Genomic DNA, 26548 nt, shown 5'->3' with positions numbered 1-26548 from the left:
TAGAAGCGTTTGAGATGTGGTAGTGAGCTGGCATCCGCCTCTGCTCATTAAGTGATCAAATTGTTCAAATGGCTCTGAGCACTATGGGACTTAACATCTGAGGTCATCAGTCCCCTAGAACTTAGAACTACTTAAACCTAACTAATCTAAGGACATCACACACATCCATGCCCGAGGCAGGATTCGAACCTGCGACCGTAGCAGTCGCGCGGTTCCAGACTGAAGTGCCTAGAACCGCTCAACCATTAAGTGAAATACTGAAGAAGTAAATGAGTGCACGTTGTAATTATCCCAGCCTGGTGATGGGAGGAGCCCAACTAAAGATGTGGACCGATGGAATTTGAAAATACAAATTGCATATCACGATCTGATAACAGCTATATGCTGTGTGGTTAAAATTCTCGGAGTACTACTTCGAATGACTACAGGATCAGGTTGTACGGTAAGAGAAAAAGGATACTGAATATTAGTAACAAAGTCACGCCATTGGCGGAAGGTGCCACGTCGAAGTGTTGCATCTCCCCCATAAAAAAGCTGAAAATGAAACTAGAAGCACAATGATTATCGATATAAAAATGTGGACAGGTATTGTAATAAAGTATTCAAACACATTATGAATGAAAGTTAGCTCAATATGTTAGAAATTATTCAGAGCTACAGACAACGACGCTTACATGTCGCGAGAGGCAAAGGACAAAAACAAACAGCCAGACGTCTCCTAGCTGCCCTCGAAGAAAGAATTGAAATCCACGCCCTCAGTATTTGTACATATAGTATAAGCATTGTCATATATACTCTAGTTCTTCATCGATGCCGGCCGGAGTGGCCGTGCGGTTCTAGGCGCTACAGTCTGGAGCAGAGCGACCGCTACGGTCGCAGGTTCGAATCCTGCCTGGGGCCTGGATGTGTGTGATGTCCTTAGGTTAGTTAGGTTTAATTGGTTCTAAGTTCTAGGTGACTGATGACCTCAGAAGTTAAGTCGCATAGTGCTCAGAGCCATTTGAACCATCTTCATCGATACATCAGTTATATGTTCCTTTACATAAGCAAACACAATTTCATACACAAAAAAATATTGTACGGGGGTTTACAGGTGCTACAGAAGACTGTTGAAAATCGTGTGGAATGTTAAGTTAAAGAATGATGAGGTTCTCCGCAGAATCAAAGAAGAAAAGAATACAGGGAAAATAATGACAAGAAGGAGGGTCAGGATGCTAGGACATGTGTTACCGGGTAAGGTAATAACCTCACGATACTAGAGATAACTATAGAGGATGTAGGGTGCAAATGCTACTCTGAAATGGAGAGGATGGCGTAAGAGAGGAATTCATGGCGGTCCGCATCAAACCAGTTAATAATGTCCGACACCGTAAGATTCGTTCAGCTGCATTGTGTGTGTTCAGACTATTGGAAATTTTTTTCAATATACATAAAAATAAACATGAAGAAGAGGACATTCTGTCAGTTTTAGTCATAGCACTATCGGCAAATGAACGAAAGTATGACAATTATCCACAGCTCACACTATACATGCCTCACTTAATTCGTGCTGACGACCTCTTTCGGTGTTCTGTTCATTAAATCTTTAGATGTGTTTTGCCTGACTTCTTATTAAAAGGATAATTCATACAGTCGGAGTAAATTGTAATATCTATCAGAAACAGTGGGATAGAGCTTTGCAATTGCGTACCAAATTTAAATGTCCTGATCAGAATAATTACTTTTTACACCCGGTTACGCCTGATAATTAGTTACCTTCAGGTCTATATCTGTCCATTCGTTCTGGTAACAACAGTAACAGAATTTCCATTCGTTATAACTTCATATAGCTTTTGCATTTGATCTATGGGAGTATGATGTCAGTTATATTGCCGATTGTCACGTTCAAGAGTAACTAGTATGGAATTTTTTTTATAGACATAGTCTTCTGTAGCTTGCACGAAACTCAGGAATTTAATTAAAGCCAATATCGGCCTCATATTTGTAGAATTAATGTTAAACTTTTGTTGTGCTGACCTGTTCTCGGACCACGTGGCCAACTTCAGCGGCGGAATGATTTCTAGGGCATGTCTTAAAATAATGATACTTACAGTGTGCCGAAGAAGACTTGAACGTGACCCGATACTTATCCGGCATAATGAAATTTAAAAATTAAGCCTTTGCAGCCGATATATTCTAAAATAAATTCCTGAGTATGAAAGTCGATTACCAACTCAAAGCGACCGTAGTAAACGATTATTGGTACCACGATTGTTAATGCATTATGTACTAGGGCAACTTAATTTTTTCTGCTGTTGATTGTAAATAAATACTCTGTTTAATATTTATTTCTGTAGTTAAGTTCTTTGACTGCAGGAGTAATAAAGTTGCTAGACAACACACTGGTGCCGTAAACTGAAAATTTTCGACGCGGTGGATGGAAGTGAAGCTGCAAGACGAAAAACGATACGACTTCTCGAATCGAGGTAAGAGCGGAGACAGCATATTATAGCAATCCATCCTGTAGTAATGTAACGTTGGAGCAGCAGTTAACTAGTGCACTTTATTATTACGCAAATGCGTATTGAATAAATAAACTTTGCAAATACTGTGAAATTCATACACAGCCAGAGCAGACAGTAATGTTGCTGTTGTGGTATATCAATAATTGAAATTACGTTTTAATGTTATAAAAAAAACTGAACCGCAATCAGCGGCGTCTATTGTTTGTTTATAGTACTACATTCTTTGACCGTTCCCACGTAATGGTAATCTGAGACAGTGCCATCCACTGACCTCTTAGTACTACTTTCTTTGATTGTTCGGGTGCGACAGTAATTAAAGGTACCTGGCCGACATGAGACAGATACAGAAATAATTCTTCGAAATTTGAAAAGGAAACGAATCACATAAAGGAGACTTATAACACGGTTATGTACGGCAATTGACGTAGGAGAGACCAGCAAAGATACAGACTAATTACTGTCAGACGAGACAGCAAGATACGTTAGATCGTTTGAGAGTAGTTGACGATACGATCCATGAAGAAAGATCCGTATCTGAAGACTGTAAAATTGCTCAAGTCACACCAATACCCAAAAAGGGATGTAGGAATAATCCGCTGAATTACACGCCCATATCAGTAACGTCGATATGCGATAGGGTATTGGAACGTAAACTGTGTTCGAACATTATGAAGTACCTCGAAGAAAACGATTTATTGAGACTTAGTCAGCACTGATTCAGAAATAACATTCTTGTGGAACACAACTAGCTATTTATACTCGACTGGGGATGTCAAATTGATTCCATGTTCTTAGATTTCCAGAAGGCGTTTGACACCGTTCCTCACAAGCGTCTTCTAACGAAACTGCGTGCCTATGGAACATTGCCTCGGTTGTGCGACTAGATCCGTGATTTCCTGTCAGAAAGGTCACAGTTCGTAGTAACAGGCGAAAAGTCATCGAGTAAAACAGAAGTGATATCCGGTGTTCCCCAAGGAAGGTTTACAGGCCCTCTATTCCAGAATGAGATTTTCACTCTGCAGCGGAGTGTGCGCTGATATGAAACTTCCTGGCAGATTAAAACTGTGTGCCGGACCGAGATTCGAACTCTGGGCCTTTGCCTTTTGGAAGGTAGGAGACGAGGTACTGGCAGAAGTGAAGCTGTGTGGACGGGGCGTGAGTCGTGCTTGGGTAGCCCAGTTGGTAGAGCACTTGCCCCTGAAAGGCACAGTCGTGTTCAGGCACTCGGCCAGTGCACATCGCGCGGTGACGGGCGGTAGCGCGGGCCAGTGTTTACGTCGCGAGCAGTGCTGAGGTGGAGAGCTGAGCAGCGTGTGCGAGCGCTGTTGACGTTTGTTTCTGTATAACTATCGTAAGTAAGATGTCGACAATTAACAGAGCGAACAGCGTTCAGTGTGTTTTCAATCGCGCTGCCTTGCGACCGACGGCTTTTGAAATTCATGAGTGGATCTTTGAGGATCTGAAATTGCATGAAGATATAGTCGACACCTTCCAGTTGGACTTTGTGCAGTACTCGTTATTTATCAAATTTATTTCGAGTGACACTTATGAGAAATTCGTTGAGGAGCATGCTGGTGTGAGACCATTTCGTCATAATGATGGCAGTATTAGTAATGTCCAAATCGTGCCTTCGGGATACGGAGTGAGAACCGTCAGGGTATTTAATGTGCCACCTGAGTGCCCTAATGACCTGATTGCACGTTCTCTGTCACTGTACGGCGCTGTTTTGTCAGTTACAAATGAAAAATGGTCGAGTGCATATCGCTACCAAGTTAACAGCGGGGTGCGAAGTGTACGTGTAGACTTAAAAAAAGCATACACCTTCGTATGTTGCCATTGGCGGCTGTCGTGCACAGGTAACTTACATTGGACAGCCCCCTACCTGTTCGATCTGGCATTCAACAGAACATCTGCGGATGAACTGTACACGTCGACGTCCATTTCAACTTCCACGGGAACGTCCTGCAGACGGTAGTGAAAAGCTTGTTCCGCTATTGAGTGAGGTAGTCGCGGGGAGTGTACCACTACCCTGGCAGCCGGAACGTGTTAGCAAGGCGGAGATGCCAGTTCAGGTGGAATGCAGTGCCAAAGACATTCGCGGTAGGACGGACGTCGATTCGGCACCGTCATCCTCACCGGGGCAGTTACCGCTGGATAGCAACGATGCGCCAGCCACCTCTGAATCTGAGCCGTGTGAGATACAGGAGCGGGTGCAGATCAGTTTGCTTGAACCACCCCTATCGGTAGAGACAGCAGCAGAAACGAAGAAAGGCCGCCGAAGGAGAAGCAAAGGGAATAGTAGCAAAGAGGAAAAGTCGGATGATTTGAGACCCGTACACATGACAGAAAGTGGCAGCGAGACTGAACCTCAATCTTCTTGCTCCGTGCGCTGCGAGGACACCGCGAGGCAAGAACGCATCCGTGAACAAACCAAACACCTGAAGGCACTACTGAGCGCTGAGAGCGAACAGAGCACCGTAACGGCTAAGAGGAAGAGCGAACAGAGTAGCGAGCAGCTGCAGCAGCGCTCCCGCAGGAACTCCATGACGTCAGTCGCAGCCCCGCGTGGTGGCCAGGCGGACGCGACCACGTTGATAGACTCAGTCGGCGGTGGCGGGCAGGGCGGCGCGCGCACCACGAAGCATCCCGACAGCAATGAGCCGTGGTGGCAGCAGAACGAGGAGTTGCAGCAGTAGCTGCTCTCGCGCACGACCATCGCGCTGCGACATTTCCACTCCCTGACCCGTTATTGGTTTTGACATTTCGTTTCGTACTCCAGACGTTCCCGACGAGTTCTTTTTTCAAAGCCGTCGAGAAAGACGATCCAACACTCAGAGCTCCATGTCCTCTGAACCATCATGTGCGATAGCCAAACCTACAACGTTACCACACTTAACGTCAATAGAATTCAAAGTGCGGTGAAACTCCGTTCGCTAACTGATTTCATGTATGGTACCAGCGTTGACATTGCCCTCCTACAGGAGGTAGTCACAGTCTTAGAAGTGCCCGGTTACGTTCTCATTGATAACATCAATCTCCAGGATGCTTTAGGCACTGCCATACTTCTGCGCGACGGTATCCCATTTACGGATGTGCAGCGGCTGCCTAGTGGTCGTGGCATTTCTCTTCGAGTGAATGGTGTGCAGATTGTTAACGTGTACGCCCCCTCAGGTAGCACTCATAAGAGAGATCGTTCAAAATTTTATAAAAACGAGGTTCCCATTCTTCTTAGCGCTTATCGTGCACATCTCATCCTCGGTGGTGACTTCAATTGTGTGCTTTACGACAGAGACCAAACTCCTAATACGAACAGATGTATCGAACTTGAACATTTAATTCATGGCATGAGTCTTCACGATACATGACAACAACTGCACGGTGAACGAGTAGCGTACACCTTCGTAACCAGTCATTCTGCCAGTCGGCTGGATAGGATCTATGGGTCCGATGCCCTCCAGCGACACACTGTGAACTGTGACATAGCTCCTGTCAACATCTCCGACCATTGTGCGTATCAGTGTTACCTTAACCTACAACGCCAGCAAATATACCGCGGGAAAGGCTACTGGAAATTGAATGTCAGCCTTCTGCAGGATGCCCAACCTGAAGAAGAGGTAAACATAACGTTGCAACAGCTCCAGCGGCAACGATGTCGTTACGATAGCGTTCTCCAGTGGTGGATTCAGTGTGCTAAGCCTAAATTATGCCTCACCCTCATGAGCTACGCCCGACAAAAAAGCTATTGGCAGAAACAGACTATTGAGTTTTATTATAGCTGTTTGAGAGAACTGTACAGTCGCACTAACAATCCTTCTCGCGATATCGACGTAAAGATCAAACGATATAAAACGAAAATCACGGTGATACAACGCCAACGAATGCAAGGCATCATCGTGCGAGCCCACCCCAAGGACGTTGCCGCCGAAGAACGGGCCTCTCTGTACCACATCCTGAGAACGACGAAACGGTGTAAAGCCATGTTGATTGAAGCCGTCGTTGATGACGCTGAGAATGCCATCACGAAGCAACGTGACATCATCTCGCACGTCTACGACTATTATAGTCAACTTTACAAGAAGCAATCCGTTGATGAACACCCGTGCGACGATTTTCGTAGGACCTTGAGCTGTCGCTTGTCACAACAGGACAATGCAAATCTGGCATCTCTTTTCACAGAGGACGAACTCGGACTGGCGGTCCACAGTCCAAAGAAAGGGAAGTCACCAGGACCCGACGGTCTCAGCGCTGAGTTTTACCAGCGTTACTGGAACCTTCTCGGTCCTACACTCCTCGAGATAGCGAATGAACTCTGGCACCTGGAAGTTATACCCAAGGCATTTACGGAAGGTATCATCCTGCCCTTACCGAAAAAAGGGAACAGCGGGAAGGTCGAAAACATGCGACCCATCACACTCCTGAATGCCGATTTCAAAATCATCACCAGATCGATTAAGCTAAGGATGCAAACCGTTATGTACAAGGTTTTGGGCAGTTACCAGTACAGTGCAGTGCAAGGCCAAAGTGCAATCTCAGCTGCCTGCGATTTGAGGGATATCATCTGTTCATATGCTGCAACCAAAGGACAGGGCGCTCTGATCTTTCTAGATTTTGAGAAGGCTTATGACCGTGTACGTCATGACTTCCTCTTTAAAAGCATGAAGAAACTAGGATTTGGACCTCATCTCATAGAATTAATTCGCAAACTTACTACAAACGCCTCTTCACGGACTCTCATTAATGGTCATTTTACAAAAGAAGTTTCCATTGAGCAATCCATCCGCCAAGGATGTCCTCTGTCAATGATTTTCTACGCCATTGCAGTAGAGCTGCTACTGAACAACTTAGCGCGTAGCGGGATCGGGATTAGCGTCGTGTCTGTCACTATCCCTTGCATTGCGTATGCTGACGATATATGCGTAACTGTGTCATCATCGCAACAACTTCTGTCAGCTGAAACTCTTTTACAAACATTCACACTGCTTTGAGGAGCAATACTAAATAGAATTGAAACCACAGCTTTGCAGATCGGTGGCGGTATCGGAGACATATCCCATGTTACCTGGTGCAGGGTCAGGGATTACACACAACCCTCGGTGTTACCTTTGAGGCCAAACCAGATAAATTCCTGACGAAGAACTGGTCACACATGCTTAATAAATTACGTGCTGCTTTGATACTTCACTCCGACCGTGACTCGAACATACTACAGAAAGTTAAGACCATCGAGATCGCCATTACGAGCAAGATGAATTATTTGGCGCAAATTCTTCCAATCTCCGACCATCTAGCCAAGAGTATACAACAAGTGTTATGTTGGTTTCTTTTTAGGGGGCACATTTTCAAAGTTAAATTCGATACCTTAACCTTACCTTCGTTCAAAGGTGGCCTTAACCTCATTAAAGTACACAAAAAATGTGTCACCCTGCTCCTAAATCGCATCAGGAAGGAGTTCCGTACCCGGAGGACCAGTATCATCACAAACCTCATCCAGCGGTGGAAGCCTCATAGCCTTTACCCACCCGTTAATATCGCCGGCATTCCACTTTCTTACCGGCATGTGCGACTGTACTACATGGAAGTGAGCTACATTCGACACAACATCGTCGATAACGGAAGCCTGACGAACAAGAAGCTTTATGGCCTTCTCATGACAACAAACCACAGGAATCGCCTCGAAGAAAAACATCCACATACACATTGGAGTATAGTACGGCGGAATGTGCACAGCGACGTGTTACCGTCACGCGTCATAGCCGACTGGTATCTAACAGTCAACGATAAAGTAGCAACAAATGAAAAGCTACATAAAATTGGCCTTCATCCAACGCCCAACTGTGACGCATGCGGAAGAGTCGATACGCTTCTTCATAGGTTCACGTGCGGACATTCAGAAGAAATTACTACATTTCTTCGTCAACGATTGTCGGTGATAGACCGTACGACGCCCTGTGGTGTAGACCTTTTAGAGATCATTCAGCGACAAAAACTGAGATATCCACGAGCAAAAAAACAATGCTGCATCGTGGATCATGGGCCACACAGCATCGTTTATAATGCAGAATAGGCATGCTACTTTCCTCGACTATTATTCTTACATAGAAATTGAACACTTTAAAATGAGACAACATTGTGACTACAGGAGGATATTTGGAAATACGCTGAAAATCATAATTAACTGTTAAATGCTTCAAATACAATATTTCGGATAGCAGAGTTTGCCAGTGACCCGTATGTTTGAATCCTATTTGCTTCCTGGGACTTTAGTTCTTGTCGGAACTATACGATACTATTCAGATGCTCACCAATGCAGAAGGCATTTTTTTTCTTTCCCATTTCCGTTTTCACATTTCCCTTCTCTCGCAAGCAGGGGAGCAACTTTCCTTCAACTATGAAGTGATAGTCTTTTGTGCACCATAAAAATTTCTGTTTACTACTTGGCGCAAAAAAAAAGTAAGAGGAGACCTAGACACATGCCTCTTCCCTAGCTCTGTGGAAACGTGCTAACCTGAGAGAAAGCGTCTGTTAGGGTTTGCGGTTCCGGTCTTGCTGACTCTAACATTTTTATCCCTTCTGTGAAAGAGCTACAAGCAGTCAGATCATCAAAAAAAAAAAAAAAAGAAGAATTCTCGGTCCGCCACACAGTTTTAATCTGCCAGGAAATTTCAGGCCCTCTATTGTTCCTGATCTATATCAACGACATTGGAGACAATCTGTGTACCCGTCTTATATTGTTTGTACCGTCTTCTAAAGTCATCAGATGACCAAAACGAATTGCAAAATGATTTAAATAAAATATCTGTATGGTGCGAAAAGTGGCAATTGAATCTGAATAAAGAAAAGTGTGAAATTATTCACATGAACGCTAAAAGAAATCCGCTAAATTTCGATTGCGCGATAAATCACACAAAACTGTAAGCTGTAAATTCAACTAAATACTTAGGGATTGCAATTAAAAATAACCTAAATCGGAATGATCACACAGATAATGTTGTGGGTAGAGCAAACCAAAGACTGCGATTCATTGGCAGAACACTTGGAAGGTGCTACAGGTCTACCAAAGAGACTGCTTACACCAAGCTTTTCCGCCCTCTTCTGGAGTATTGCTGTGCGGTGTGGGATTCGTATCAGGTGGGACTAATTTATGACATCGAAAAAGTTCATAGACGGGCAGCTCGTTTTGTATTATTGCGAAATAGGGGAGATAGTGGCACAAACATAATGCGTGAATTGGAGTAGCAAACATTAAAATAAAGGCGTTTTTCTTGCGAAGGGATCTTCTCATGAAATTTGAATCACCAGTATTCTCCTCTGATTACGAAAAAATTGTGTTTGCACCACCGACATAGGGAGAAATGATCATCACGATCAAATAAGAGAAATCAGGGCTCGCACAGAGAATTTTAAGTGCTCGTCTTTCCCGCGGGCCGTTCGAGAGTGGAACGGTAGAGAGACAGCATGAAAGTGATTCATCGAACCCTCAGCCAGGCACTTTATTGTAGAAAGTAGAGTAATCACGTAGATGTAGACGTATAGATGTAGATAATTTGCTTTCCGACACGGACTATGGCACCCGTATTATGAAGGGCGAAGAATATGCTGGCATCGTCAAGAGGGCAATTCCGAAGGCAACAAGAAGGGCAGCCGATAGTTTTTCCTCATCGGTGGCAAACTTGACACTTAAAGCACCACCTTCAGCTGCCACAGCTGCTTTTGTCCCTGCGATGCACACCGTCAAACTTCTAACCGTCACATTAGAGCCGTTTTCAGGAGAATCAGAGAAGTGTTCTCGGTTTAGAGAGCAGTTTCAGTCTTCTGTAGACTGAAACTCTTCAGTTTCTACTATTGGGGTGCTCATATTTTCCGAGGGTACTTTAGCGAACGATCCAAAAAACGTGGCTGAAAGCATGTCAATCACTGCTGACTCGTGTAAGATAATTAAACGAATCTTGATTTCTCGCTAAGGAGACAAAAATCGTATACCTCAGTCTCAGCTGGATTATCTTAAAGTTATGAAGCCAAGCCACAGGTGTCAACAGACATTTTGTATAAAAGAAACACATAAAAACCTTACGAGCGTTGAGGGAAATGTTGATGAACGTGGCATCCTTAATTCTGCGTCCGTTTTTTGAAAATATTGTTCGATGCTGGTTTATTCACGCTAAAAGAGAAAAGTTCACTGAACGCCACGTCACAAAGTTAATGGAATTTTTTAATGACGAATTGGGGGGCCATGATCACCCACAAAATTAGAGAGAGTAACACTTCAGAAACATTCATATCCACAGCTGCCACATTACAAGTGAATGCAAAAAGAGAGAAACCCAGCAGAAAGACGAAAAGACGTCTCCACTGAGTACAAGACCGTTCGAAGTCAGCAAGCATCGTAGACAAAAACGACAAACTGAAAGATTGACTTTAGTGTTTTTATGTTCAGCTACACGCTACGATAAATCTGTTGGCGAAATCGCTGCATGTTTAAGCAATGCAATGAAAATATAACTGGCTACACTCATGTATGAAGAGCCTATTTCGCAGTGTCGTGGTTAGGCACAGTAAATCTCTTGCCATTACTCAGCGTTACAGTCGAGGACTCCACAAGAAAAATAGGCTAGCTTGCTAAGATGGGTCTGGTTTTGCCTAGGTGAACATGATACTCTCCACAGAGGAACCCGTGCTTAGACACTGTTATCGATGTTGTACTGCCTAGCGTAGCTCTTTGGCCTAGGCGGTCGCTTGACATGTCTTGTGCGAGGCTCTTTGGTTTGCGCAGCCAATTTGAAAGCTTTCCGCGAGAATTAGTAATGAACCTGGCGCGGCGTGGGCCCCAGAAATCATCGTGAATTACATCTAGTTCTGTTACTGTTATTGGTTCTGCTTGGTCATGTGTTCGAAGGTTGCTGTTCCACTTGACGCTGCTATGAATCTGTTGGCGAGACTGCTACATGCCTAAGCAATCCATGCAAATATAACTGGCTACATTCATGTACTACGAGCCTACTTTCCAGTGTCGTGCGCAGGGACCATAAATCTCTTGCGATTACTCGGCATTCCAATTGAATACGGAACTTAGTTTCTTTATGGATGGATTTGAGTTGCACGTCTATGTGGACTAGAATTTCCATCTGTGATCTCTCTTTCTTTAGCAAGTTGAAACGGTACTGTAAATTACATTTCATATGATCTGTTGTTTGGCATCTCCGAGTGGTTTATAAATGCATGAGTAACGTTAGATCTAACGGTCTTACTGTTATGAGGAGCCTCTGCAGGAAGGATGAGCGGGATAAGGCAATCACTTACCACCATCAAACACCTTCTATCATAAAAGCCTTCCTGAATGAGTAGACGAATGAATCAGTATGATTTTAAGAGTTCCATGGGGACCAGGGGTTAAACCCCACTCCACTTGAAGTCAAAGACTTAATTCCATACTCCATGAGCTTCACCAGCTTTGTAACATCCTGCCAATCGTAGACATAACAGAGAATACACGTGTCTCGGTGATGTTCTGTTGCTTGGGATAACAGTGTCCTGCAGTTGACAAGGCTATCTATCAGCTCCACTCTAGAGAAACGATCCCATTTGAAATCAGAAGGCACAGAATCGCTTTCCTGATAAGCATCGAGTGAGTATCACATAAAATTCTTGATTCACTTATTGTTGTAGTTTTATGATGTAGTACTTTTAGTTAGTTTTAACTTCAATCCTAAAGTTGTGTAATTACTTTCACTGTCGTATTTTTTATGATATTTAATGTGTGAGGGAATGCTCCCGTGTGCACATAATTTACGGTGAACGGAATGTTTCATGTTTTAATTCGTTTCGAAATTAAAATGAATATTTACCGAGGAAAATGGTAAAATCTTCGCTAGCTAAATCCGCGTGACTTTAAGATCTATGCTCGCCTTAGTACCTATCTATTATTTGTGATCACGCCATGTGAACCAGTACTCGATCAAAGTTCAACCTGAAATGCTTAAAGGAATGAATTATCACCTTAAGCCGTTTCGCAGTCGTTCTTTTGAGAATATTTATTGTCGCACATACAATTATGAACTGAATGAGCATCAGTATGGCTAATGAATTTAATCTCGTTTGGCATTTGTAGAATTTAAGGTTTTTTCATCGGTTCGGTATCTGACCAGTGGCATGCGTGCATTCGCCGTGTTCACCCGAGTCAGTTCCATAGTAGCAACTGAACATCTGCAGGTCCTTAGTAGTTTCAACTTCTCAGTCCTACTTTGGCAATTATCGTGGGTTCAACTTCATTGTTTTTCGGTACCACTGTCTAGCCCCATTCTCTCTTCCTACCTTCAGTAGCGTCATGTTATTGAGTGTGAATTGTCAGTTATTTTAGAGAACCGTGTCATTATAAACATTTTTATTCTCCATATGTTTAGTTGGCTTAATTTACTCTCATCGGCCCTTTTTATTATGATGATCCATGACCATAGTTTGTGTTTAAAGATAATAAATGTCTGTTATCATGATTATTGAAACAATATATTTCGTACTATCATTGATTAATGAACCTGATATATCACAAGTGCAACCCATCACGGAGAATAACACTTTGCTCCGGCGGAACGAGTGCTAAAAAGGCGAATTATATTAATCACTGAGGTGCAACCCTTTAGTTCGTTGCTGTTGTTGTTGCGGCCTTTAGTCCTGAGACTGGTTTGATGCAGCTCTCCATGCTACTCTATCCTGTGCAAGCTTCTTCATCTTCCAGCACCTACTGCAACTTACATCCTTTTGAATCTGGTAAGTGTATTCACCTCTTGGTCTCCCTCTACGATTTTTACTGTCTACGCTGCCCTCCAATACTAAATTGGTGATCCCTTGATGCCTCAGAACATGTCCTACCAACCGATCCCTTCTTCTAGTCAAGTTGTGCCACACACTTCTCTTCTCCCCAATTCTATTCAGTACCTCCTCATTAGTTATGTGATCTACCCATCTAATCTTCAGCATTCTTCTGTAGCACCACATTTCGAAAGCTTCTATTCGCTTCCTGTCCGAACTATTTATCGTCCATGTTTCACTTCCATACAAGGCCACACTCCATACAAATATTTTCAGAAACGACTTCCTGACACTTAAATCTATACTCGATGTTAACAAATTTCTCTTCTTCAGAAACACTTTCCTTGCCATTGGCAGTCTACGTTTTATATCTTCTCTACTTCGACCATCATCAGTTATTTTGCTTCCCAAATAGCAAAACTCCTTTGCTAGTTTAAGTGTCTTATTCCCTAATCTAATTCCCTCAGCATCACCCGTCTTAATTCGACTGCATTCCATTATCCTCGTTTTGCTTTTGTTGATGTTCATCTTATATCCTCCTTTCAAGACACTGTCCATTCCGTTCAACTGCTCTTCCAAGTCCTTTGCTGTCTCTGACAGAATTACAGTGTCATCGGAGAACCTCAAAATTTTTATTTCTTCTCCATGGATTTTAATACCTACTCCAAATTTCTTTGTTTCCTTTACTGCTTGCTCAATATACAGATTGAATAACATTCGGGAGAGGCTACAACCTTGTCTCGCTCCCTTCCCAACCACTGTTTCCCTTTCGTGTCCCTCGACTATTATAACTGCCATTTGGTTTCTGTACAAATTGTAAATAGCCTTTCGCTCCCTGTATTTTACCCCTGATACCTTCAGAATTTGAAAGAGAATATTCCAGTCAACATTGTCAAAAGCTTTCTCTAAGTCTACAAATGCTATAAACGTAGGTTTGCCATTCCTTAATCTATTTTCTAAGATAAGTCACAGAGTCAGTATTGCCTCACGTGTTCCAACATTTCAACGGAATCCAAACTGATATTCCCTGAGGTCGGTAGTTTTCATATCTGTCAACACCTGCTTTCTTTGGGATTGGAATTATTATATTCTTCTTGAAGCCTGAGGGTATTTTGCCTGTCTCATACATCTTGCTCGTCAGATGGTAGAGTTTTGTCAGGACTGGCTCTCCCAAGGCTATCTGTAGTTCTAATGGAATGTTGTCTACTCCTGGGGCCTTGTTTCGACTCAGGTCTTAGAGTGCTCTGTCAGACTCTTCACGCAGTATCACATCTCCCATTTCATCTTCATCTTCATCCTCTTCCATTTCCATAATATTGTCCTCAAGTACATCGCCCTTGTATAGACCCTCTATATACTCCTTACACCTTTCTGATTTCCCTTCTTTGCTTAGAACTGGGTTTCCATCTGAGCTCTTGATATTCATACAAGTGGTTCTCTTTTCTCCAAAGGTCTCTTTAATTGTCCTGTAGGCAGTATCTATCTTATCCCTAGTGAGATAAGCCTCTACATTCTTACGTTTGTCCTGTAGCCATCCCTACTTAGCCATTTTGCATCTCCTGTCGATCTCATTTTTGAGACGTTTGTATCACTTTTTGCCTGCTCCATTTACTGCATTTTTATATTTTCTCGTTTCATCAATTAAATTCAATATTTCTTTTGTTACCCCAGGACTTCTGCTAGCCCTCGTGTTTTTACCTACTTGATCCTCTGCTGCCTTCACTACTTCATCTCTCAAAGCTACCCATTCTTCTTCTGCTGTATTTCTTTCCGCCATTCCTGCCAATTGTTCCCTTATGCTTTCCCTGAAACTCTGTACAACCTCTGGTTTAGCCAGTTTATCCAGGTCCCATCTCCTTAAATTCCCACCTCTTTGTAGTTTCTTCAGTTTTAATCTATAATTGTGATCAGAGTCCACATCTGCCCCTGGAAATGTCTTACAAATTAACCTGGTTCCTAAATCTCTGTCTTACCATTATATAATCTATCTGATACCTTCTAGTATCTCCAGACTTCTTCCATGTATACAACCTTCTTTCATGATTCTTGAACGAAGTGTTAGCTATGATTAAGTTATGCTCTGTGCAAAATTCTACCAGGCGGCTTCCTCTTTCATTTCTTATCCCCAGTCCATATTCACCTACTACGTTTCCTTCTCTCCCTTTTCCTACCATCGAATTCCAGTCACCCATGACTATTAAATTTTCGTTTCCCTTCACTATCTGAATAATTTCTTTCATCTCATCATTCATTTCATCAATTTCTTCGTCATCTGAAGAGGTAGTTGGCATATAAACTTGTACTACTCTAGTTGGCGTGGGCTTCGTGTCTAACGTGGCCACAATAATGCATTCACTATGCTATTTGTAGTAGCTCATCCGCACCCCTATTTTTTTTTATTCATTGTTAAACTTGCTCCTGCATTACCCCTATTTGATTTTGTATTTATAACCCTGACCAAAAGTCTTGTTCCTCCTTCCACCGAACTTCACTAATTCCCACTATATCTGACTCTAACCTATCCATTTCTTTTTTTTAAATTTTTTAACCTACCTGCACGGTTAAGGGATCTGACGTTCCAAGCTCCGATCCGTAGAACGCCAGTTTTCTTTCTCCTGATAACGACGTCCTCTTGAGTACTTTGAGTAGTCTCTCCCCCCCCCCCCCCCCCAGGTGATCCGAATGGGGGACTATTTTACCTCCGGAATATTTTACCCAAGAGGACGCCATCATCATTTAACCATACAGTGAAGCTGCATGCCCTCAGGAAAAATTACGGCTGTAGTTTTTCTTTCAGCCGTTCGCAGTACCAGCACAGCAAGGCTGTTTTGGTTGGTGTTACAAGGCCAGATCAGTCAATCATCCAGACTGTTGCTCCTGCAACTACTGAAAAGGCTGCTGCCCCTCTTCAGGAACCACACGTTTGTCTGGCCTCTCAACAGATACCCCTCCGTTGTGGTTGCATCTACGATACGGCTATCTGGCAAGGTCCATGGTTCATGGTGATGGAGGGGGGGGGGGGGGGGGGGGGTCGTATAGCATAAAATTCATGCAAATTGTGTCAATGGCCAAATCAAATCAGATTCAAATCCGTTGCTTACACACCAGTCTCATGCAAGCTCACTGATATTCGGATACCCTGGTGCAAGGATACTTTAAGCTGCAACACCCATATAGATAATATTGCGCCCTTGGACACTCCTCCTCCCAAAAAGAGTAGGTTAGAGCATTTTTAACACCCCATTTAAAATCAATTCGATTCTTTGACATTATTTTTTATATAGAATTTTAATGTTAATTGAGAAGGTGCAATATACGTTTACCCTGCTTTAACAGGAGTGGTTTTCCATAGAGCGTATTATTAACAAATCTGGTGTCAAGTGCCCGTTTCTTTTCCAATCTGTCTTGTTACTTTCGCAACCACTCAGTTATATAAGCTCACGATCTGCAACAGGCCACACAGTGTTTGCATCTCCTATTTCGTTGCACCAGCGCTCATGTGTGTGTAGCATGTTTCATAACGCTACGAGTATTATTTTACATTACGTGATTCCTCAGCGTTTACGGGTAAATAATTTTACAGTATACTGACAACATATGCAGCCAGAGCCGTCAGCACTTGCTACAAATCAAAATTCACCGAATTCTCGGAGAAAAATTCTCTTTTGATTGTCCAGAGACCAGAGGTTTTAAATTTAAACAGCGTTCAAAGGTGTTTCAGACAATACAAACGGCATAAACATGTGCATTGCACAACAGATCGTTTATAAGGCGAATTCCATTACACTAGGCGTTTCATAATCTTTTCATTCCCCCCTGCTGTACTGACTAGTTATTTCTTTCTGGTACATGTGTTTTCTGTTGCACCAGTGAACGTCATCTGTTGTAGACACGTAATTTACAGTGAGATGCGTGTTCGCAACGGCTTGTCAGATAAATGGCTGTAATTGATTACATGAAATTTATATTTTTTGGTCAAATAGTTAATTAAAATAGACAACAACTGGCTTTCAGTTGCCGACCTTGTCAGAACTGATTGACTTCCAGTTGTCAAGCCATCAGAATTAGTTAATTTTCAACTGGGTACTCCTGCCAGAATCAACAATTAACTTTAAATTGGCAATTCCTGCCGGGAACAGTTAACCTCTGATTGGTGACTCCTGCCAGAATTGATTACGTTTCACTGTTGTCTGTGCAAGAAGTCACATCCATCACGTATCTACCTTCTGCAAAGAACGGCGAGTCTTACTGAGCAAGATTAATGTTCAGCTGCCTCTCTTTGCTTACCTTCAAACTGCCTCTATTTGGATCACATGACCGACTGTACTGAAGGAACACAAGCGCTGTTTACTTAACTATGGAAGCCAATGCGGTTCAATCAGCACAGAAATAGTTAACAGCCTGCAACTGCAAGTCAAACATTAGCTGTTACAGGATCTGGGTCACCACATTCCACGTCCATAGATCACAGAGCTGGTCAATTCATGCTGACAAAAGTTTTGACAGATAATACGCTGACTTTCTTCGTGTGTGGAAGGGGAACACTGACTCAGCACTTACAGCTGCCACACAAGATATTACCATCCGGAAACTATAACTTGCTGTCCCATGGACGATGAGCATCGATACCCTATAGATGTTATTATAGGTGGAGACCAATGCTGGGAGATGATAAAAGAGGACATGCCAATACGACTTGCTCATTCCTCGGTTCTCCTTCTTCCGATATTTGAATGGATTTTGGGTGGGACAAGGATTGGTACTGTTGTCTGGCACATTACTGTGAACCACGTACAACTCAACAAAGTGTCAAGAAGAGCAATTGCTCTTGCCGAAAAGCACCACCACTTTGCAAGAATTCCATCATACGTTCAAGACGGGGGACGGAGGAGTAGTACTAAATTCATTACTAAGGAACATATGATCCTTTCTTCAAATCGATGGAACACCGAGAAATGTTTTATATCGTTGGAAAGAAATTTTACTAACAATTCTCAATTTCATGATATGCATCATTCTTAAATGTTACTATGCGTTCAGAATAAAGAATTCGTAGTGAGCAGTATTCAGGACACTTCAAATGATGCCTTTTAAGTTCCTGTTCAGGCACTAAAGAAGGAAATGATGAGAGTTGCAAAACTGAGAACTGTATTTCATGCTTCATCGAGTGAAAACGATTTAGTGTCACCTTACGACTCCTCAGACACAATCTATTGCCTGAAATGCTGTCAACATAAATTCTCTTCAGGACTTTTCAGAAAACAGTGGTTGGAGATAGATGGCACTCAAGCCTTTTTACAACTGTCTTTAAATGTAAGAATTAGAGACCTAACTACAGTCTTCTTCTGCTTCTTCTTTGGCTCCTTCTTCTGCTTTATCGTCACTAAGAAAGAACGAGTAATTTGGCATAGTGTGAATGACGTCATAACTTACAAGTTTACACGTCTATTATTTGGCATCACGTATTGCCCTTTTCTCTTTTCTTCAGCGTTGTGTTAGTTGTCTATAGCATTTAGATTCACGCATCCTCTCGAAGAAGAACTTCTGGATAAAAACACTTCCATGGACGATGTCGCCGCAAGGACGAAAGTGCACTAATATGATACAAGACAGGTCTGTTGCAAAATGGCAAAATGGGCTACGAATTGTGCGTGCGTGTGTGTGTGTGTGTGTGTGTGTGTGTGTATGTATTTGGAGCTCACGGACACTCAATGGCGAGTTTATCAGCGTCATTGTAAATATTAAAAGAAACGAATTTAGGTAAAATGACAAAAATTGTTGTCACATAGTGAGAACGAAACCCATTAAATGACACTAATTCAGGCTTCGAATTATAATGTGTTAAAGGCTATATGGAAAACGGAAGGGTGGTCAATTAAAGAACATACCATAGTTTTAGGTATTGACAGGGAAACGGAATCAGATTCAGCCTTCTTTGATCATCGTCTGATTACCGATAAACTGCAAGATAAACCTGATACAAAACACCAGCTACTGCATATGACAGCAAGATTCTACGATCCTCTTGGAAACTTGTCAGCGGTATCCACCTAGGAAAGATTCTTTTTCAAGACACGTGGTGTAGAGGCATCGAATCGGACGAAATTCTGCTTCCAGACTTAGCCTCCAGTGGGAAAACTGAGCGACAAAACTCACTCATTTGCAGACCCTAAGACTAACCATATGTACAGGACTGCTTAGTCAGATGTCACACCGAGCGAGGTGGCGCAGTGGTTAGCACACTGGACTCGCATTCGGGAGGACGACGGTTCAATCCCGTCTCCAGCCATCCTGATTTAGGTTTTCCGTGATTTCCCTGAATCGTTTCAGGCAAATGCCGGGATGGTTCCTTTGAACGGGCACGGCCGATTTCCTTCCCAATCCTTCCCTAACCCGAGCTTGCGCTCCGTCTCTAATGACCTCGTTGTCAACGGGACGTAAAACACTAACCACCACCACCACCACCATCAGATGTCACGAACTTTGCAAGTTCATGTATTTTGTGGAAGGGCTTGTGAGGCTGTGTTGTACGTCATACCTTCCCAAATTAAAAGCGCATTTGCTCATCAGATCGTCAGTAAAACCAGGGTTTCTTATCAAAAGGCTGACGCTTCAGCGACTTGAGTTGTCATTTGCCTTACTGGGTTCACGATTTCTGCATGAACACAGATACTTTTTGATGACGTTCATAAGTTTTACTGCGAGGTGAGGACTGCAAAACAGTATTTTTCTGACGATGCAAAAACATTTCCAGCTGTAAACACGGACCTGAAAGACCTGTCTCATTCCTATGAGGACGCGAAGATCTCTCACCGTTTTGCTCACTACCGTATTGTTGTTAGGGAGGCAGGCAGGAGCTTATGGTAGGAACAAGGAAACGCTGCCTGAGAAAGATTTTGGAAAATTCGTAGTGGACAAGGAAACAGAACTCTCTAATGGTGGAAATAGAAACCGCCGTCAAATCGCTACCATCCGCACAGAGTGACTCGAAAATAGTGGCACGTAGCCATTCCTTAGCTGGCGACTACACTACCCCCACTAGTGCTGAAACCACTATACTGAAGGATCTTCAAAGGGACGCGAGGCGACGAAATCAGCCGCAAAATGACTTCATTAGCAGATGGAAAAAAGGACATGTTCACGGGTTCAAATGGCTCTGAGCACTATGCGACTTAACTTCTGAGGTCATCAGTCGCCTAGAACTTAGAACTAATTAAACCTAACTAACCTAAGGACATCACACACATCCATGCCCTAGGCAGGATTCGAACCTGCGACCGTAGCGGTCGCTCCAGACTGTAGCGCCCAGAACCGCACGGCCACTCCGGCCGGCGAAATTCACGGGTTCAAAAACTATCATGAAAAGCCCTGCGTCCCAACGTGAAGCGTGTCAGATACCGTGCGGGAGTTATAGTATTCTTACAGAAAGATGTACCGTCGAGGAACGTGTGGATCAGAGTCCACATTATTGACAGAATAGGAAGAGGCAGAGCAGTGCGTAATTTAATGCTTGGAACACCTGACAGAAGAGATGTTACTCCGCCTGTGCTACTGGTCATCCCCTTGAGATTGACCAGTATGCGAAGGATGTTGGTGATTGTGAACAAATGCTCTGTTCGTTATTTGTTTCTGTAATGCAATTGACAGTACGAGAAGTAATGAAACTGTAAGGAAATCCAAGTACTGTCAGCGTATGCTAATAATTTGTTCTACAGCTTTATTCAGCTGCGAATAGGGAATAATTCAGGAATGTATGGGTATGTCAGTATTTTATTATTCCTGTATGATGGCATATCTACTGCTGCTGTTACACGATATTCACCCGGTTGCTGAAATGATTTTCATAATATGTTGTCTGTACAGCAGTACTTAGTACGTTGGCACAGCAGGAGATGCGACAAGGCAGGTGCTTAACAGTCGCTCTCGGACTGGAGGTGTCAATTGCCGCGCCCATTAGGCGCAGGGCTGGCGCGTCGTCCAGCATTGTGCGTCGGCCTTTGTTGTGTGCGGTGACGCGCCGGTGTTGTGTGGCGAGCTGAGGCCGCAAACTCGGTAGGCCGCAAAACGCTGCCAACACCGCGCAGGTGATGCCACAAAACGCCACACCCAAATGGTCAGGTGGCGTTTGCGGCGAGTGGGGCCTCTTGTCAGCCTGGCGTAGTGTTTAATAAAACACTCGTGTAATGAGTACATGCTCCTAAGAGAGGGTTGCACCAGCTACTGTGACCCTGAGGAGAGATGACTGAAAGTGAAAATCAGCTGCGGATGGAAAAAGACGAAAATGTTCCATCTTCTGTCCTATCGCCTTCGATTTCTCACCGAAAGTTCGTAGCAAAGATTCTGATCCAGAACTGAAAGTCAGACTGTTGTTAACTCATTGTTAGTGCAGGTTTTTTTTTGTGACTACGTCCTTGGTCCCAGAAGACGGCTGCAAGAAAAGTACACGGCACGCAGCAAAATAACACATACCTGTGGATGGAGCGTCTCACCTAGTTTCGATTCGTAATACGAGCCTTGCGTACTTACAAAACGCACCGTTAGGGAGCAGGCGTGTCAGAACATGAAAACATATCACCCGTATTATCACTTCGAATTAGTTCGGACTTTCAAACAGGCAACCTAAAGAACGGAATCCCAAAGCTGGCAGCTGTCGTTGAGTCCGATCAGGCATTGGATGCAGCGACGTCAATGAACTGCACTCACATACTGACGTCTTCTGCGTCACAGACGGTGTCAATATTGAGCAACCTTAATGTGAATTAAAGACTTGGAGAGATGGTCAGTCCACTGGTATTTGTCTAGTTTCTACATGTATTGTTTTCGTACAGTCGTCTTCTCGAACACTGGAGGTACTTACGAATAACCCTGTTTTTTTTTTCGTTTTTCTTTATGTACACACATAAAAAGAAAAGTTTTGCATCACCCCGGTTCCCAGAACCCCTGAAGATGGACGTTAACTGTGGATACTGTAACACAGGCACAGTCCCTTTGACTGTCCAGACACGTCACTAAACCTGCCCAGATATGTAAACAACCGTGAGCAGCGCCTATTTCACGGACAGCCGATCAGTTCCAGCCATTCCACCAGGAATGAGGTACACGGCTCGTGTTGTCTGTAGTTCAACCATGCCTAGACGGTTAATACCGCGGTTCTATCGCGCCCGCATTGTTACTTTGTGCCAGGAAGGGCTATCAACAAGGGAAGTGCCTAGGCGTCTCGGAGCGAACCAAAGCGATGTTGTCCGGAGACGGAGGAGATACAGAGCAACAGGAACTGTCGATACAAGCCTCGCTCAGGCCGCCCAAGGGCTGCTACTGCAGTGGATGACCGCTACGTACGGATTATGGCTCGGAGGATCCCTGAAAGCAACACCACCATGTCGTATAATGCTTTTCGTGCAGTCACTGGACGTCGTGTTACGACTCAAACTGTGCGCAATAGGCTGCCGACGTCCACGGCGAGGTCCATCTTTGCAACCACGACGTGTGTCGCATATGCCCTCAACTAGACAACCCTCAGAGACGTATTTGGAGGCAGCCCAGTCAGGCTGAACGCCTTAGACACAATGTCCAGCGAGTGCAGCAAGGTGGAGGTTCCTTGCTGTTTTTGGGGTGGCATTATGTGGGGCCGACGTACGCCACTGGTGGTCATGGAAGGCCCGTAACGGCTGTATGATACTAGAATGCTATCCAACCGATAGTGCAACCATATCAGCAACATATTGGCGAGGCATTCGTCTTCATGGACGACAATTCGCGCCCCCATCGTGCACATCTTATGAATGACTTTCTTCAGGATAACGAAATCACTCGACTACAATGGTCAGCGTGTTCTCCAGACATGAACCCTATCGATCATGCTTGGGATAGATTGAAAAGGGCTGTTTATGCACGATGTGACCCACCAACCACTCTGAGGAATCTGCGCCGAATCGTCGTTGAGGAGTGGGACAATCTGTACCAACAGTGCCCTGATGAACTTGTGGATAGTATGCCACGACGAATACAGGCATGCATCAATGCAAGAGGACGTGCTACTGAGTGTTAGAGGTACCGATGCGTACAACATTATGGACCACCACATCTGAAGATCTCGCTGTACGGTGGTACAACAAGCAACATGTGGTTTTCATGACCAATAAAAAGCGAGGAAAAGTTGTTTGTGTTGATGTCTACTAAATTTTTCTGTACAGGATCCGAAACTCTCGGAACCGAGGTGACTCAAAACTTTTTTTGATGTGTGTAGTACACAATGTTGCAAGCAAACCTGTCGCAAAAGTTGTTATAATTCTATCCAGCCTCTGGTGACAGCATACTAAGTTCCCAAAGCGACTGGGAGAAGTTGTCTTAAAGTTTAAATTATCACGTACAATAAGCAATGTACGACCAGGAAACTTGCTGATGGTGTTACTCCTCCTCTACAGATTCACCCTTCAGTGCGACGTATTATTCTCAAAGATGGATTGCTTGGCCGGACATTGGTTGTAGACGCCTGCATTTTGAGTGTTGAGGAAACATTCTGTCTGGCAAGTCATCTCGCCATACCTCTGAAAGTCATCTCGCCATACCTCTGAAAAAGTGTACCACATTTGCTCTTTCGAAGAATGAGGAAGACGTCACTAGGTAACACGTCAGGAGAACGCGGCAAAATTTGAAATCGTCTGTGCCCCATGGAGAATGAAGTAGAGCGGGGTCCTGGAGGTTTGACAGCTCCCCACTACGCTTCACCTCGTCAGGAGATTTCGATGCTGCGCTCCTGTGACGATGTGCCCGTTACGGTCATAATCTGTAAGCACTAAACTTTTGGCAATTCCAAAAATCACGTAGCTTCCCTTTATCAATTAATACATGAAATTTATTCCCAGTTGCGAATCTTCCATCAGCTGTGTAATCAATGACGACAGTGAAAATTTATGCCGGACTGGGACTCGAACCCGGATTTCCCTTCCTATGGCCAAACCCAAACTTCCACATGTTGTCAGCTATGAGTCTACAACCTGCACTAGCGCATCTATTATGCACAGTCCCGTATAGGGGGAACATTTTGATTGAAAGTCGCTTGCATGCATCTTCGAAGGAACATTGCATCGTACTTCTGAACACCTCAGGCACTGCAGTATCGTATTTACCAGATAAAGGTTGAATCAACGTCATATTCGGCACTGGCGAATCGGCATGTTTCCACTTCTTGCTCGTTCCTTTGTCACGGGTTTACAATGATACAAATGGTTCAAATGGCTCTGAGCACTATGGAACCTAACTTCTGAGGTCATCAGTCCACTAGAACTTAGAACTACTTAAACCTAACTAACCTAAGGACATCACACACACCCATGCCCGAGGCAGGATTCGAACCTGCGACTGTAGCGGTCGCGCGGTTCCAGACTCTAGCGTCTAGAACCGCTCGGCCACCCCGGCCGGCTTAGAATGATACACTCAGCACTCGTCCACCGTGATTAGCTGAGAAAAGATGTCATGTGGGTTGACGCAGCTGCAACAATCCCACTGCTGCATTTGCTTAGTGGTCGTTTTTAATGGGTATGAGGTGTCGCGGACACTAGTGGGCGACGCCATTTCTCATGTTTAATTTGTCATGCAAGGTTTTGAAAACTGATCCATGACTAATTTTCACTTTTCCCACTATCACGTCGATTGTGATACTCCCGTCCTCTGGCACCAGAGCCGCCAGTTCTCTTCTGATTCCAGGTTCTTCACAGACAGATAGTTTTAAAGTTCGGTCTTTCTCATACATACTTGTTCAAACAGAATGGAACCGTTTGTGGTGAATTATTACCATTAAGTCTAACAGTTAAGCGTGAAGTAGCAGCATTGTTCCCCTTCTAATGCAGAAACCGAATTACCGAACTTTACCGGTGGGCTGCGCTATTTTGTTACGCTTCATATACTGGTGTGCTACGGTACCGTGCACGGGGATTTCAATGTGTGCCAGACCTGCACAAATGTGCTTGCACACAAACAAAAAATTTATTATGTAACTTAATTTTCTAGGACATAGTTTTGTGCCTACTTCTGATATGATGCACACGAGAAAGGTATCTTTCCCTCAAACCTCCTCCGAAAACAAAAATATACTAAATTGTCAACACTGATTAAAAATTGACTTTCCAACTAGTTTCATGTTGCAGTTTCCGAGTAGTTATTGCGCGGTGAGGTTGAACACAGACGGTGGTCACATTAATTTGACTGTACCATGTATATTCACAAGTTTCCGTCATATTCGGGAAATCTAGTATTGCTGTGATGGGTGCTCATCTGTTTTTAGTACAGTGGCACGTTATGCTCGATAAGCAAGAATCCTTCCGTGTGATCTGTGACATCTATATGATATTAAAAAGACGTCGCTGCACGATCACCGGCAGCACTTTGCCCCACACGTGACACCTGGAAGCAGAGTGCAGCCGTGGCGTGCCGTGTTTACAATCGATAGCCTGACGTGCGCCCGTGCGTGCTGCGGCCGCCGGCGCCGGCGCCGGGCCCGGCCCGCTGCGATGCCGGGGCCAGATAGCGGCGCCCGATCACCTATCAACTGCGCGGGACCTTAATGGATGGAGAATTAGCGTTACGTTCAAAGGCGTAAATGTCACCCGCGCGTTATCGGCACATCCCGCCTCTTGTGCGGGTAAATGTTTTACCGTGCCACTCTACCTAACTGCTCATTATTCTAGTCCCTAGCGGTTACTTGCCGGGGAAAGCCAGTGTATCGCCACGGTGTTTTGGATACGTGCCGTCGCCACGAATGCTAACACTGTCTCTGCAGTTGTACTCTGCAACAATCTGAGTTAGAAACGTAGCTCAAATTACTTAAAAATCTTTTACTAATTGCAAAATTATATGTCGTTTATGACTGATCAAGAAGTTGGAGAATACTATTTTTCTCGAATTCTTTACTCGTCGAATTTTCTGCAAACAACGACACGACCTGTGCCAATTTTGCTGAATCGGCAAGAATTTGTTACAGAGGTGTATGTAAACTGCTGTGGAAGGAACATGTATAACATTTGTTGAACAAAATTTTCATATTTGTTTAAAGTTATATTTTCTGATTAGTCGGGTGATGCTGAGGGAATTAGATTAGGAAATGAGACACTTAAAGTAGTAAAGGAGTTTTGCTATTTAGGGAGTAAAATAACCGATGATGGTCGAAGTAGAGAGGATATAAAATGTAGACTGGCAATGGCAAGGAAAGCGTTTCTCAAGAAGAGAAATTTGTTAACATCGAG

The 26548-nt window shown here is 43.8% G+C and overlaps 1 protein-coding gene across 1 annotated transcript in view; it reads right to left on the bottom strand.

Annotated features, from left to right (window-relative positions):
- The window catches only part of LOC124625417 (otoferlin-like), a 1049973-nt gene that overhangs the window by 658598 nt on the left and 364827 nt on the right, over nt 1-26548 (bottom strand). The gene's annotated exons all lie outside the window — the stretch shown is intronic.

Source organism: Schistocerca americana, chromosome 1 (genome assembly GCF_021461395.2).
Source record: "Schistocerca americana isolate TAMUIC-IGC-003095 chromosome 1, iqSchAmer2.1, whole genome shotgun sequence".
NCBI classification, from domain to species: domain Eukaryota; kingdom Metazoa; phylum Arthropoda; class Insecta; order Orthoptera; family Acrididae; genus Schistocerca; species Schistocerca americana.
Note: the sequence above shows the minus strand (reverse complement) of the source record. Positions and strands in the feature narration are given on the sequence as shown.